General features: G+C 43.4%; 1 pseudogene; it reads right to left on the bottom strand.

The window, feature by feature from the left end:
• Nucleotides 1-11,327: 11,327 nt before the first annotated feature.
• On the bottom strand, nt 11,328-14,026 carry LOC113899508 (annotated as a pseudogene).
• Nucleotides 14,027-14,432: the final 406 nt, after the last annotated feature.

Raw genomic sequence — 14,432 nt, 5'->3', positions numbered from 1 at the left:
ACGAGGGAAGCCCTCCATTCTTACATTTAAACACAGTAATTGGTTAGTTATTTTCATAATAAAATGTCAATGAAATGTGGGTCCTTCTAGAGGACAGCAACCTCATCTATAAAATAAGCATAATAACCAGATTTACCTTATGGAACTGTTGCAAGTATCTAGTGAGTTAATGTGTAAAAGTGCACAGACTGTTGACTGTGGATGGTTTAGGGTGGTACAGGGCCTTAAAGACTGGATACTTGATGCAAGACTTGAGGCATCTGAGGACCCTCGAGGAGATGACTGAATGCGCTAGGAGCACACATCTCACTTTCATTGGCCCATTGAATAGTCACCAAGAGTTGGAATGGTCGTGGCTCCCAGGGTCTGAAGAGTGTGTTGACTACTTGAGCTCTGCTGTTCCAGGGGTTAGAATATCAAAGCACTATGGAATGAGTGCCTTGGGTATCCAAACAGGTCACACTCTTTCTGGAGATCAGTACCGTGTTTTCATTGTTCTATGTATTTGAGAAGAATGAGTATTTTGCTGCTGTTGAATAGCATGTTCTATGTATATCTGTTAGGGTCATTTGGTCTGCAATATGGTTCAAGTCCAATGTTTCATTATTGATTTTCTGTCTGGATTATCTATCTACCCATTATTGAAAGAGAGGTATTGAAGTCCCCCACTATTATTATGTTGTTGTCTATTTCTCCTTTCAGATCTGTTAGTATTGGCTTAATATATTTAGATGCTTCAATGTTAGGTGAGAATATATTTAACATTATTATATGTTCTTAATGAATTGACTCCTTGATCATATAATGACCTGTTGGGACTTCCCTGGCAGTACAGTGGTTAAGACATTGTGCTCCCAGTGCAGGGGGCATGGGCTGGGTCCCTGGTTGGGGAACTAAGATCTTGCATGCTGTGTGGCACAGCCTAAAATATAAAAAAAATTAAAATTTATATAATGACCTTTGTACTTCTTTCTCTCTCTTTTAACTTAAAAGTTAATTAATATATAAGGTCAGAGGGTCTGAAGCCACAGACAAGAAGATGTCTTACATTACTGTGGGGTAGGGAACTTCTTTAGTGAAAACATCTGTTACCACTGATGCTCAGAACTGGATGCCAGAAATTCCACTGCTGCTACCCCTCAAGGAACCCAGTGATGGTGGGGTGGAGATAGAGGTGAGGATGAGTGTTAGGATTAGAAAGTCCTGGCTTGAATTCTATAACTCTATAGTCAATCCAGTGAAGAAAGATATGCTCATGCATGCATTCATTCATTCATTTCACAAATATATATGAACTGTCTCATTAGTGCAAGCAACTATGTTAAGTACCAGGGATAAAGTGATGGCAAAAAAAAAAAATGTTCACAGTTCTTGCTGTCATGATGCTTACAGTCTACTGGATAAGATAGAGCTAGTAAGTCTATGTGGAGAATGACAGAGGCAGAGTTCTCCTGAGAAGTGTAGTGTTGAGAAAGGAGCAGAGGAGGAGGCTGTGTGTCCTGTCTTCTGTCTGCAGTAGTGTTCCTCCAGGACCTTTAGCTTTGGACTTGTAAGATTCCCTCTCCACTAAATCACTGATGTCTCTGTTGCTGCCTTTGGGCTCCTTCTTTGGTCTTGTGGCTGGGCAACTAGAAGGCTTGTGGGCCTGTGGGTTGCAGCCCAACACTCCTGCTCTACTGGGTATCTGGAGAGGGAGCTGTCCTTACCATTGGGGATTTTCCTTGCAAATGTAAACGTTTCTTACAAAAGAAACGTTTGGTTTTCAAAGAGTCTGCTGTCTCTTACAAAATAACCAGGGTGGCAAATTCTGTTCCCCGTTGAAGGCAGGAGGAGAAGGGCACGCAGAGGATGAGATGGTTGGATGGCATCACCGACTCAATGGACCTGAGTTTGAGCAAGCTCCGGGAGTTGGTGATGGACCAACGCCAAGCCTGGTGTGCTGTAGTCCATGGGGTTGCAAAGAGTCAGACCCAACTGAGCGACTGAACTGAACTGAGCTGAGAGTAGCTGAGGTGTAGCAAGTTTAAAGAAACTGTTGTAGAACGTACACAGGCTATTACAAAGCAGTTTCTCTTTTCAACGAAATGTAGAAGATTTAGTCAACACGTGGATGCTTGGTGTTTTGTATGGTGGCTTTTCATGTTAACTTCACTCACTTTAAGTCTTAAAATCTGCATTCCAGATTCTTGAAAAGAAGGAGTGCTATTCCTTTGTTCTTTTTTTTTTTTCCAAGCAGAAATCTCAACGGGCTCAGTTCTCTCTCACCACCTTGTAGACTGACCTTTCTGACAAGGATGTCTTCCTGTTGAAGAGACAGCATGCTTCTTGTTCCTGCTGTGTGTATGTGTGTGTATGATCACTGAGCGGTTGTTAAGTAATCTAAAATAATGCATTTTAAGCCAAAGCAGTGCTTAGCCCTAATATGCCCCAGGATAGTCTCATGAACAGCCATATAGGCTTAGGAAGCTAGATGGCAGAGTAATCACACAGTTAAAGGCTTTATGTGGGGTTGGAGAGAAGATAAACCCTGTCTTCATTAAAAAAAAAAAAATGAAATTCCTGTTTACCTGTCTGAATGATAGAAAAGAGGCAGTTGAATGTGATGTTTAGGAGGTTTAGGAGGAACAATTTTTTCCAGGTTACTGAGATATAATTGACATATAACATTGTGTATTTGTAAAGTTTGCAGTGTTTGATACAATATATTTACATATTGCAAAATGATTACTACTCACCACAGCATTAGCTAACACCTCCATCACAGAAACACCCTATCAGGTAATTACCCGCTTGTTTGGTGGTAAGATCATTTAAGATTAGTCTCTTAGCAACATTCAGTGTATGATACAGTATTATTAGCTGTAGTCACCATGCTGTACATTAGATTCCTAGAACTTGTTAATATTATGACAGTTTGTACCCTCTGGCCATGGTCTCCCCATTTCTCCCACCCTGACTCCCTGGTAACCACCAGTCTACTTTGTTTTTAAGAGGAACAATTTTTTTTTTCTTTTATTGAAGTAGAGTTGCTGTACAATATTGTATGTTACAAGTGTACATATAGTGATTCACTTTTTGAAGGTTATACTTCATTTACAGTTATTATAAAATATTGGTTATAGTCCCTGTGTTGTACAGTATATCCTTGTAGCTTATTTTATACCTAATAGTTTGTAGTTTTTAATACCCTACCCCTATTTTGCCCCTGCCCCACTCTCTCCCCACTGATAACCCCTAGTTTGTCAGGCGAACATAATAACCACTACACTACAGAAACATGCCTTAACCCCTAGTTTGTAAGAGGAACAATTTTCAAGGTTAAAAAAAAATCAGGAAAATTGTCCACTATGACAGGAATTTGATTATCATAACCAACTTCATGCAAAAGTGTTCTTTAACCCTTTTGTGGGGTTGTCAGTGGGGTAGGGGGTGTATTAGAAGCATGGAGTTGGAATGAGCCTGGATGAAGAGTGTCTTCCAAGCCCTTTTAATGATTACCCTGTTATTTAGGCTTCTCCTCCTTATGGTCTCACCTGTAAAGTATACATCAAGTCCTTTATGATTAAATAGGTTTAGTTGCTCAATCATGTCCAACTCTTTGCCACCCCATGGAATGTAGCCTACCAGGTTCCTCTGTCCATGGAATTCTCCAGGCAAGAATACCAGAGTGGGTAGCCATTCCTTCTTCAGGTATCTTCCTGACCCAGATTGAACCCGGGTCTCTTACATTGCAGGCAGATTCTTTACCACTAGGGGAAGCCCTTAAATTATGATGCTAAGTAACAAATGCAAATGACTTAAATACTTAAGACAATTGATTACAGATTATGCAACCAAGGAAGAATATAATAGGGTAATAGGCGCCTGGAACTGTGGAGTCACCAAGCTTCCAATCCTCAGGCTTATGACCTCAGCCCAGTCATAGCGTTTCGTTGTCTCATTTTTCTTATTAGTAAAAATGGAGCTTACAATGGTACCCATATCACAGAGGTAAAAACATCTTAGAAGCAGACAAGATAGGAAAGTTGCCCAAGCCCAATCCATCCACAGAGTTGGAGACTATAGGACTTAAGGCTCAGAGGCATGTTCTGCACCCCCCTGCCGAGGTGGGCAGAGGGTAACCAGGAAGGAGCAGCCAGTTCCAGTGGCCTCAGACCCAGTGACTGGTGAGTCTGCTATGAGAGCCTTGAAAGCAGACATCTTCATCTTTGTATCCCAGGTCCTAGTGTGTGTCATTGCAGGGGCATAATAAGTGTGTGTTGACCTGAGTGTATGAATGCCCCAGGAAGAGATATTCTTTCTATTTTAATGACTGTGTTGAGATGGGATAAAAAGTATTAATATGAGAGAATCTGTGGACTTTCCATCCTGTACCCTGGAGTCCATCAAGAGGACTCTGCAAGGGTCAACTTGGGTTCTTTATCTCCCTATGGGGAGATGTGTATGTGTGTGTTTGTGTGTGTGTGTTGGTTATAAACGAGGCATTTGTATTCATATGCTTGGATTGCCATAACAGAATACCTCAAACTGGGTGGCTTCAATAAGAAAAATTTGCTTTTTCACATTTCTGGAGGCTGGAGTCCCTAGATCAAGGAGCCAGCAGGGTTGGCTTCTAGTGAGGTTTCTCTTCCTGGCTTGCAGACCATGCCTCCTCATTGCGTGCTCACATGTTCTTCCCTCTGCATTTTCTGCACTCCTGGTGTTCTCTTCTTGTTGGATTGGAGCCCCACCCTTATGACCTCTTTTAATCTTAAATACCTCCTTCAATGTCCTATCTCCAAATACAGTCCCATTGGTGGCCAGAGCTTCAACCTAGGAATTTTGTGCAGGTGGCATGCGATTTGGTCCATGACAACCCTCTTCAACACTCTTTGAGGAATTGGAGGAAATATCTTTAAAATTATTCTTACTACTAAACACTGTGCTTGTTTGATCATGGCACAGTTCCAGGGCTGGCCCAAGTGAATCCACAACTTTACGGGAGTCACAAAGTAACTTAACTAGCAGAGCTCCCTGCAAACATACCAGCAAACCTAGTGGAGGCAATCCTGGAACACAAATTCTCTTTATTTTGTTTGAAGTTCAAAGCTAGTTGATCACTTCTGGGGTCTCATTCCATACTGGTCTTTTTGATTCCTTTCTTCCCAATAAAGGGAGACCCGGGTTCAGGCCCTGGGTTGGGAAGATCCCCTGGAGAAGGAAATGGCAGTCCTCTCCAATATTCTTGCCTGGAGAATCCCATGGACAGAGGAGCCTGGAGGGCTACAGTCCATGGGGTTGCAAAGATTCGGACATGACTGAGCAGCTAACACTTTCACTTTTCCCAATAAAACCCAGAAAACATGGCTTAGCCCTGTGTGCATTTGTAGATTGTTCATCAGTGTGTGGAACTGTGTTCACATATTCAGCCTCAGTCTCTACTTAGAGCAGAAAGAACTTTTCAGGAATCAGCAAGTAAGTGGGGAGAGATTTCCCTGGGTGACCCTTGAAATCACCCTTGGTCTCTTTTTAATACTGACTTTGAAAATACCTCTTATTTGTCTCGTTGGTCAGGGCCAGGAAGGGCCAGGAAGAGGGGCAAAGGAATGTGTCTCCACTCTAGAAGGCATCCCTAGTTTGTGAGGACTGATAGAAACCCACTCCTGGGTCTTGGGCACAGATTACATGGTGGAACTTCTCTCTCTCCTGGTTACTCCTCCTTGATGTTTATAGCCAGCTCTCTTTTTCAACAACTTTACTAACTTTACCTCAGTATTTTTCTAGTTTTAAAAATTGAGCCTCCCAGGTGTTTATTTTGTAATTTCCAGCCAGTTGACCTTACCTTACTTAGAATCTAATGACTTTTATCTAATAACATTTTTTTTTTAAACTGTAGAATCCTCTTGCCACCTTTTCAGAACACATCTACATATTTTATGTTATTTCCATTTCTGATAATTTTACTGATAAATCTGTGTGGGAACTGAATCTTCTTTATTAATAAGAACAGCTCTAGAAGGTATAAAGGGAGCCCTGAGGAAAATGAGACTCACTTTTGGACCCTAAATTTAGCCAACATTCCTCTTTGTAGTGTTATTCATTGGTATTTATTTACATTGTTTTAAAATTCAGCATCTTCATTACTGGGCCTGGGTGGAAGTCTGATAAAATATTGATAACAATCCACAGTGTCAGCAAATAAAGCCTGCTTGGGTTAAATAACAGCATACAAAGAAAGATAATGAACAGCAGAAGGAAGAAGGGGACTACTTCCCCATGAGTGGCAGAGACAGAGCTGTGGGCATTCAGTGAGGGAGACAGTGTTGTAGGCTGGCGCAGTGGCACTCTGCAGAGGAGGGAGGCCCTGCTGGGGCCTTTTGGGATCTGAGGCAAGGAAGGAAGTGGTGGGGTAGGGGTGGCGGGGAGAAAGGGCTGCGGAGCGAAGAAGCTAGGGTAGCTTGGAAGAGGAACTGAAACCCTGTGAACAGTAATTCTATTGTAACAGTGCCTTCCTGGAGGCCATATCTGTGCCTGGCACACCTGTAAACATACTGTATATTGTCTTTTAAAATATATATATATATATATATATATATATATATACATGTATTTAAGTTTTATTTATTTCTTTTGGCTGGGCTGGGTCTCTGTTGCTCTGCAGGCTTTTCTTCAGTTGCTACTTCAGAGGCTACTTTTCTTTGTGGTGTGTGGGCTTCTTGGTGCAGTGGCTTCTTTTGTCTTAGAGCTCCCGCTCTAAGCATGTGGGCTCAGTAGCTACAGCTCCCAGGCTCTAGAGCACAGGCTCACTAGTTGTGGTGCAGGGGCTTAGCTACTGTACAGCACGTGGGATCTTCCTGAATCCGGGCTTGAACCCACGTCTCCTGCATTGGCAGGTGGATTCTTTACCACTGAGCCACCAGGGAAGCCCCTATATACTGTCTTACTTCGTGCTGACCTGTGACCTTGGCAGGCAGTTAACATGATCCTCCTGAGAAATGAAGCACGGAAAGGTTCGGAAGTCCATGTTCTGAACCACCAACAGTCCCTCCATGGAAAAGAGGGTGCAGGCCAGGTTGGAGGGAGATGAAGCATCCTGGATTTAGAATACTGGGGAATTCGGTGTCTTAGGAAAGTGAGAAGATGTTGTTCAGAATTTCAGTATCCCTGGTCCACAGTAGTTCCGGACTGCGCTGGCCAGACAATTCAGAGCCGATTTTTAGGGCGGCAGCACAGTGGAGAACGAGTTCTCACTCAGCAGCCAGCTATTCTCGGGAAAATGAAAACAGAACGACTCCACAGTCGTTTCCTCAAAATACTGCTGAAGCGGTTTCTGGGGGGAACTATCTCCCAGGTGAAAGGAGGCAGAGAGGGAGTAAAAGGAAACTCTGAGAGCAGCCAGAGGGAAGGCAGAAATAATAACACCAGCCACAGGCGAGTAAGGGAGGTGGGCCGGCGTGCTGAAAGCGCAGGGATATTGTTATGGTTCTAATCAAAGAGACAGCAAATGTCGGAGAGAAGCATTTCCTGCTGATAAAAGGTCTGCAATGACTGAGGAGTTGACAGTGGCTGAGAGACAGGGTTCTTTGGGAGACGTGGCAGCTGAAAGGAATCCCCATTTTCTCTTTGTGCCGCGCTTTACAGTTGGCCAAGTGCTTTTTCTCTCTGTAATCTGTTTGACATCAGTGCTGTGAAGCATGGCATTGTCAACACTGTGACAAATAAGGAAAGAAGCTGCAAAAGAGAAAGGTCTTATCTGAGTTCCTGTGGCTGCTTAGACGGAGCTGAGAGCAGAACTTGGATCAGCCCTGTTAGCCTTCAACACCCTCTTCTGTCAGGAGGACGAGCAGGGTCATCCGAGAGTAAAGGAAACTTTGGGAAAGAAGCTATCGAGACACCTTGGAAAAGTTGAGAGTCCTGGGGACTGTATTCGTGTCTAATGACTTTGGAAAGTTTCTTTGAAATCCTTTCAGTTAAGACTGAATTGTATAGGAACATCTTATTAATTTATATTCAGGTGACCAGAAAAAGCAACCTTCAATACAAAGAATTTGAATTATCTGATACCCTTGTTCTAGCAGGAGAAGAGTAAAGCATTCATTCTGGATTTTTTTTTTTTTTTTAAAGACTGATTATTTGCCTTTGCTCTCTTTCCCCAAGGAAATGCTTTTCTGTTTTCGCTCTCTCCTTCATAATGACACTTTGCATTTGCTTTAAAGACACTGGGCTTCTACTGGCAGTGCTCCCTTTAATAGCAGAGCCACCTCACTGAGCTTAGGGATCCAGTTTCACCACTGAGTTTCCTGTAGATTATATTTATTTTGACTTTTCCAGTACCAACATGGTGAGATTTGTGTTCTCCAGTTTCATTTTCTGATGCTCTTCATACACATAGGTAACTCCATTTTCAGTCCATCTCATTCTGTCCATGGTCTTGGTGTTTCTCCCTTATTCTTCTATCAAACCATTGCTATCTGGAATTTTACTATCTTTCCATGTGGTCAGCTATTGATTGCTGTGTAACAGATTGCCCTAGATTTGGCAGCTTAAAGCAACAAACATTTCTAGGGTCACAGTTTCTGTGGGTCAAGAATCCAGACACTGGTTCCTGATCTCTTGTGAGGTTGCAGTTAACTGGTCGGCCAGGGCTGCCAACATGCGAAGAGCCGGAGGGTCCATTTTCAAGATGTCTCATGGGGGTTGTTGGCAGCAGCTACAGCTCCTTGTCACGTGAACATTTTTGTAGGGCTTCCTCAACAGTACAGGATCTAGGACAAAGAAGGAGGCGGTGAGAGCACCCCAGATGGAAACTCCAGTCTTTCTATAACCTACTATTGGAAGAGACATCCTATCACTTCTGCTTTAATCTATTCAATAGATGTGATCCAGTAAGTCCATTCCATACTCAATCAGAGAGAAATTAAACTCAACCTCCATTACAGTCCTTAATATATTGAGAGAGTTGTTTTTGTGGGGGTGCAGTTGGGGTGGGGAGGGCTGCACCACCTTAGTTGCCCCATCAGGGATGGAACCCAGGCCCTGGCCCTGAAAGTGCCAAGTCCTAACCACCGGACAGCCAGGGAATTCCCAATCATGGTTGTTTTAAATTCCCGTTTGATCATTTCAACATCTTTGCCATATCTAAGTTTGGTTCCGATGCTTGCTTTCTCTCTTCAAACTGTTTTTTTTTTTTTTTTTTGCATTTTATTATGTCTTGTGATTTTTTGTTCAAAGTGGGATGTGATGTATTGGTTAAAAGGAACTCCAGGAAATAGTCCTTCAGGGATGTGGTGGTAAGTTTTTTTTTGTGGGGGCAGAGGAAGTGTTCTACAGTCCTATGATTAAGTATCAGTCTCTTAGCGAGCCTGTGCCCCGGGACTGTGAACTTCACAAGTGTCCCCACCGTCTTAGGAGGGACAGGATGGCTAGAGGGATTAGAGTTGGGCATTTCCCTTCTGCTGGGTTAAATAGGCTCTGATAAAACCCCAATAATTTAGGATCTGGTAAAATAATTTATCTTGAGGGCAAGCTCTGTTAGAACAGGATACTCTTGATTATTTCAAAATGGTTACTTTCCCCTTCCCCATGCAGGAAGCACCAGGGGATTTTTTTTTTTTTTTCATTTCTTCACTGTAAGAACCTGGAAGAGCTCCTGGAGGTAAAACTCATAGAATCCCCACCCCCCCCCCATTATTTCCCACCCCCGCATCCAATGATTGGGTCCACCTGGGATTTTCATCTCTCAGATTTATCCACCCTGCTGCTGCTACTGCTAAGTCACTTCAGTCGTGTCTGACTCTGTGCGACCCCATAGACGGCAGCCCATCAGGCTCCTCTGTCCCTGGGATTCTCCAGGCAAGAACACTGGAGTGGGTTGCCGTTTCCTTCTCCAATGTATGAAGGTGAAAAGTGAAAGTGAAGTCGCTCAGTCGTGCCTGACTCTTAGCGACCCCATGGACCGCAGCCTACCAGGCTCCTCTGTCTATGGGATTTTCCAGGCAAGAGTACTGGAGTGCAGTGCCATTGCCTTCTCCATATCCACCCTGAGCTTCCAGCAGTTTGTCAATTACAGTTCAGGTTTTCTTACCCCAGCAACTGTTTCTGTGGAGCTTTCTGCCTGTGGATTTCTGCTCTAATAAGTTGTAATTCTCAGTATCCCCCTGTCTCTCCAGTTTTAGGGGTGTTACCTTGTAACCTCAATTCTGCCAGATCTAAGTCGAACTGCTGATTTTTCAGTCTGTTCAGCTTTTTACTTGTTAGGATAGAGGGATGTCTTTTTTAAAAAAAAAATATTGAAGTATAATTGTTTACAGTGCTGTCGTAACTTCTGCTGTACAGCAGAGTGATTCAGTCATACACATATATATTATTTTTCACATAATTTCCAAACTCCCAATCCATCCTCCCCACTCCCTGCCTGCAACCACAGGCTGTTTGCTGTGTCTATCATATGGGATTTGTCTTTGTCTTTCTGACTTACTTCACTTAGTTTGACACTCTCTAGGTCCATCCATGTTGCTGCAAATGGTATTACTTCAAGAGAGAGGACTTTTAATCTCCATACATGTTAACTGCAAGCCAGGTTTTTTCTTTAAACATTTTTTTTTAATTTATTTTTTATTAGAGTATAATTGCTCCACGATGCTATGCCAGTCTCCACTGTATAACAATGTGAGTCAGCTATGAGTACACATATCCTGTGCCTCCTGAGCCTCCCCGGTAAGCCAGGGGTTTTGTAACATCATTATTGTGATTACCATGTGACTGTGTTTTCTGGCCCATTTTCTACTCAGTGTTACTGAGAAATTACTACATGCCAGGCACTGTTTCCAGTGCTCTACTTGTATAATCAGCAACTCCGTGTGAATAGTACTGAACTTAGTTTGGGCTCTATAAAAACAGAGTCTGCAAAAGTGATTTGTGTGCATGAGGTTTATTAAGAGAATGTTCTTAAGGAAAACTGGTAAGGGAGAGAGGGAAGCAGAGTAAGAAAAGAGAAGGTACTACACAAGGATGGGATTTCAGGTGAAGTATGGTCTCAGCGTGATGTCTGGGGGCTCTGGAGTGTAAATGGTACTTTGCCTCATTGCTAGGAATGGAGGAGGGCTTTTGTACCCTCACCTCAGCTAGTCATTAGTTAAAAGCCATGATGAGGGCCCCCCTACTCTTTCCACTTTACAGATGAGAAACTTTAGGCACAGAGAAGTTGAATAATTTACTCCAGTTCACATGGCCAAAAACTGGTGGGATTGTATTTGGACCCTAGGCATTCTGGCACTGTGGATATATTTTATACTGTGTTTAAAAAAATTATCTATTTTTAGAAGTCTCTGCCTCCGTTGGCCAGCAGGCTACTTGAGAGGGAGGAATCTGGAGGAGTGTCTGGCCCCTTGCCTGGCCCACCGTGCTTCATGGGCTTGGAAGTGATGGAGAACTCGCCTAGGTAGTGGCCAATCATCTCAGGCTTGATTTCCACCAGGTTGAAGCTGGTTTTAGAAAAGGCAGAGGAACCAGAGACCAAATTGCCAACATCCGCTGGATCATTGAAAAAGCAAGAGAGTTCCAGAAAAACATCTATTTCTGCTTTATTGACTATGCCAAAGCCTTTGACTGTGTGGATCACAATAAACTGTGGAAAATCCTGAAAGAGATGGGAATACCAGACCACCTGACCTGCCTCTTGAGAAATTTGTATGCAGGTCAGGAAGCAACAGTTAGAACTGGACATAGAACAACAGACTGGTTCCAAATAGGAAAAGGAGTTCGTCAAGGCTGTATATTGTCACCCTGCTTATTTAACTTATATGCAGAGTACATCATGAGAAACGCTGGGCTGGAAGAAGCACAAGCTGGAATCAAGATTGCCAGGAGAAATATCAATAACCTCAGATATGCAGATGACACCACCCTTACGGCAGAAAGTGAAGAGGAACTAAAAAGCCTCTTGATGAAAGTGAAAGAGGAGAGTGAAAAAGTTGGCTTAAAGCTCAACATTCAGAAAATGAAGATCATGGCATCTGGTCCCATCACTTCATGGGAAGTAGATGGGGAAACAGTGGAAACAGTGTCAGACTTTATTTTTTTGAGCTCCAAAATCACTGCAGATGGTGATTGCAGCCATGAAATTAAAAGATGCTTACTCCTTGGAAGAAAAGTTATGACCAACCTAGATAGCATATTTGGAGAAGGCAATGGCACCCCACTCCAGTACTCTTGCCTGGAAAATCCCATGGATGGAGGAGCCCCGTAGGCTGCAGTCCATGGGGTCACTAGGAGTTGGACACGACTGAGGGACTTCACTTTCACTTTTCACTTGCATGCATTGGAGAAGGAAATGGCAACCCACTCCAGTGTTCTTGCCTGGAGAATCCCAAGGATGGGGAGCCTGGTGGGCTGCTGTCTATGGGGTTGCACAGAGTCTGATACGACTGAAGCGACTTAGCAGCAGCAGATAGCATATTGAAAAGCAGAGACATTACTTTGCCAACAAAGGTCTGTCTAGTCAAGGCTCTGGTTTTTCCAGTAGTCATATATGGATGTGAGAGTTGGACTGTGAAGAAAGCTGAGGGCCGAAGAACTGATGCTTTTGAACTGTGGTGTTGGAGAAGACTCTTGAGAGTCCCTTGGACTGCAAGGAGATCCAACCAGTCCATTCTGAAGGAGATCAGTCCTCGGTGTTCTTTGGAAGGAATGATGCTAAAGCTGAAACTCCAGTACTTTGGCCACCTCATGCGAAGAACTGACTCATTGGAAAAGACTCTGATGCTGGGAGGGATTGGGGGCCGGAGGAGAAGGGGACGACAGAGGATGAGATGGCTGGATGGCATCACTGACTCGATGGACTGAGTCTGAATGAACTCCGGGAGTTGGTGATGGACAGGGAGGCCTGGCGTGCTGCGATTCACGGGGTCGCAAAGAGTCGGACACGATTGAGCGACTGAAATGAACTGAACTGAACTGAACTGAAGGTCTTGCGGTTGTAGACGCTCATCATGCTGTCCAGCATCTGTGGCAGGAAGATCCGTTTGCGCAGGTGCGTCTTCACCACCTCGGGCTTCTCCGGGGGCAGCGCATCCTTCCTGGCCTTGCGCAGCCGCTTCAGCAACCAGTCTTGCTTCCGCCGGAGGCCGCGGTTCAGCAGCCACCGCCGCCGCTCGCCTTACGGCTGCTTGTACGTAGGACATGTCCAGGTCGTAGAACACGGTCGAGATCCACGCCACGGTAGGTGAACTTGCGGATGGTCTGCTTCTAATTCTGTTCCACTTCCGCCGTCTTGTCGGCTCCTTGGAAAGGATCTGTGCTGCATTTCAAAAAGGCATACTCATGCGCTTGTCTCATTTGACCTTCCAAAAGCTCTGTGAGGTAGTTGGGGCATCGATCATTATTATAAAATTTCAAATGAGAAAATTGAAAGTTAGAGCTAGGTTTTTAAAATACTCCAGGTCTTGGTCTTGTTCTGTCTCCGGGTAATGTCTTGCTCTCTTAAATCAACCCCCGTTTGTTGCACTGACTGTATGATTACAATGGTAATCACCTGATTTAGGAGCACATCACTTAATGGATACAGAGTATCTATATTGTGTGCTGTTCGCTGTTCCTATTATTGAAATGGAAAACTTCATCTCTCCAATAGAGGAAGGGTCCTAGCTTCTACTTAGATGTTGTTTTAAATCACAGGCCGACTAGCTCTCAAATGAATGGATTTACTGCTTTGTAATTGCAAAGTAATAACAAGAACAACATCCCATTGCTGAATTCCTGATTGCAGAAGAGTTAAAAATTGTGTAAAAAGAACTTATTCATGGAAACAACTCAGGATGTTATTGGGGAGAATCATACAATTATTTATTATCTTCATTGAAGAAAAGAAATTATAAAGTAACAAAGAGGTAAATTTCAGCAGAAAATGAGGAAGGAGAAACTCGGGGAAAAGCTATTCCATTTAGGGAATAGTAACTTGAAATGGAGCTTCTAAAATCAGCGTTTAGGCATTAGCTTCCCCCCAATCAACATTCAGAAAACTAAGATCATGGCATCCGGTCCCATCACTTCATGGCAAATAGATGGGGAAACAGTGGAAACAGTGGCTGACTTTATTTTTCTGGGCTCCAAAATCACTGCATATGGTGATTGCAGCAATGAAATTAAAAGATGCTTACTCCTTGGAAGGAAAGTTATGACCAACCTAGACAGCATATTAAAAACCAGAGACATTACTTTTCCAACAAAGGTCCGTCTAGTCAAGGCTATGGTTTTTCCAGTAGTCATGTATGGATGTGAGGGTTGGACTAGAAAGAAAGCTGAAGAATTGATGCTTTTGAACTGTGGTGTTGGAGAAGACTCTTGAGAGTCCCTTGGACTGCAAGAAGATCCAACCAGTCCATCCTAAAGGAGATCAGTCCAAGGTATTCATTGGAGGGACTGCTGTTGAAGCTGAAACTCCAATACTTTGGCCA

The sequence above is a fragment of the Bos indicus x Bos taurus genome, chromosome 10 (assembly GCF_003369695.1).
Source record: "Bos indicus x Bos taurus breed Angus x Brahman F1 hybrid chromosome 10, Bos_hybrid_MaternalHap_v2.0, whole genome shotgun sequence".
Lineage (NCBI taxonomy): Eukaryota > Metazoa > Chordata > Mammalia > Artiodactyla > Bovidae > Bos > Bos indicus x Bos taurus.
This window is presented reverse-complemented; position numbering and strand designations above follow the sequence as displayed.